Source organism: Pteropus vampyrus, unplaced genomic scaffold, assembly GCF_000151845.1.
Source record: "Pteropus vampyrus isolate Shadow unplaced genomic scaffold, Pvam_2.0 Scaffold26, whole genome shotgun sequence".
NCBI lineage: Eukaryota > Metazoa > Chordata > Mammalia > Chiroptera > Pteropodidae > Pteropus > Pteropus vampyrus.
Window position 1 is genome coordinate 12,090,474 of NW_011888807.1, and position 2,376 is coordinate 12,092,849.

Consider the following 2,376-nt stretch of genomic DNA (forward strand, 5'->3'; position numbering starts at 1 on the left):
TTTTTTTTTCTATCATCTATCTAAACATTAAGACTCTGGTAGTGTCGATGTGGAATACTGGAGATTTTCCCATTCTCTCTTCCATAACTGGAAAACTCTCTGTCTTTCAGTTCAATCTGTTGGAGGCCTGGCTATCCTAATGATCCACCAGATCTCTAAGCTCCCTGAGGTTGCGGTGAATTAATGAAAGAAATGAATCAATGCTTAAAGCTAATGATTTCATAGCCATTTTGAATATCAACAAAGAGCTGGCAGGCATCATTGGACTTTGCCAGATCTATGAATTACTTTGAGCTACTTGCTATTTACTGAAGTAGCAAACACAGGAGCCAAGATTCTTACAAAAGGAAAGAAAAAAAATAATCTAATTGGTTTAAAATATTTTATATGTACAAATTATTTATTTTCATTTAATTAAAAAATGAAGGATCCTGATCAACACAAGGTAAGTGAACACTTGGTTAATGATTTTGAGAGAAAAAAAAGCAATTTGTTATCATTCTCCATAAAATGTGAAATGAACTATTGAGTTTCCTTCCCCGGTTTCTACATGGGTACTTAAGAATTCACACCAAGTAATTTGACATCTATATTTATAAGTACCAGTGGCCATATGTTAGAATATTTAATTCTCTATAGATAATTTTTTTAAAATATAAATATTGCAATTATTCCAACTTTTGTTTTCTTGGTACACTTTATTTTCTCATCCATATTTGATTTAAGGAACATCATAGTTTCATGGTACACATTTGAATTTTTAAAAGTGCATTGGGGGAAGAACAACATTGTTTAGTGATGAATTTTTTAAAATGATGCACCATGATATTAGTGTTAATATAAATTGAAATAGACATTTCAGTTGTTGATGTTAAAAATCTTAAAATATCAAGACTCTTTATAACTATATATGTTTTTGGATCACAAATTATTCTTCCAAGAATAAAAAGAAAATAATAAAAGGTAGACATTCAAATTATGATACATTGATACGATGGAATATTTAAAATTATGCTTAAAAGACACTTATGAATAGTTTATATAACATAAAACTAAATAAACAGTGAGAAATAGATATATAGATTTCTTAATTTATGTGTCTGCATTATATTAGCATTTATTTTATTTCACAGACTAGAAGGAAACACACCAAATAGTTAATAGCAATTATAGTTATGAGGTTCTGATTATTATTATTATTATTTTACTTTCCATAGTTCTATAGTATCCAAATTTTCTATAAGGACTTTTTTTGTTGTTGACATAACATATATATGAAAGTACAGGAACCCCAAGTGTGCAACTCAATTAATTTTTGCACTGTAGACACACTTTTCATGTGTTCAATAAATAGAAACTTAGCAGCTCCCCAGAAGCGCCTCGCCTTCCCTATCCAAGTTACTAACTCCCCCTAAACATAACCACTACCCTAACATCTATCACTATAGATTTGTTTTGCTGTTTTTATGCCCAGTAGAAATGAAACCTCACAATATGTATTCTTTTTGTTGTGGGCTTATTTTATTCAACATTATGTGTGTGAGAGTTGTCCATGTTGTGGTGTATAGTATCTGATTGTATGAATGTATTACAACTTACACATTTTACTGCTGAAAATCATTTGTATAGCTTTTAGTATTTGACTATTACCAATATAGCTTCTGTGAATATTCTTGAGAAGTATTTTGATTAACATATGTATAAATTTCTAAAAAGGGTATATTTGTTGGGCCATAGTATGTGTGCTGGGCTTTGGTAGATAGTGTATGTGTTCCTATTTGTCAGCAAAAGGGAACAAGAATAAGGGAAAGGAAGGAGAGCGGAAGGGATGGGAGGGGAGGGAAGGGGAGAAGATGAGAGGGAAGGAGAGGAGATGGAAGGAGGAAAGGAGGGAGGAAGGAAGGAAGGAAAAGAGGGAAGGAAGGAAGGGAAGGAAGGGACCAGAATTTGCTACTTATCGATACAAGCTTGCTATTCACATTAACTTGGGAAATATTAGCTGGTTATTAACCCCTGGCCCAACATTTATCTCAGTCTTTCTCATTTGGTCCTAGTCTCCTCGTAAGGTTGAATTAAGCTGAAAAACATTTATTTATATTATTTATACAGCTATATCTGCCTTTCTTTGATTCTCAATACTCTGATCTCACTTCGACTTCTATTAGCAGTGATTAACATGAGAGGGACAGTCTGCTCCCATATTATTATTTAAAGATGGATGATGGCATGTAGCTTAACCATTATAATGTGTGTTTTAAAAGCACAAAATTACATTTCTTTACACTAAGGTACAATTAAGAATCCAGGATAAAAAATACTCAGAGATTTACCTGATTGAGAAATATAAGTACAGAACAAGCAAATGAAACCATTATG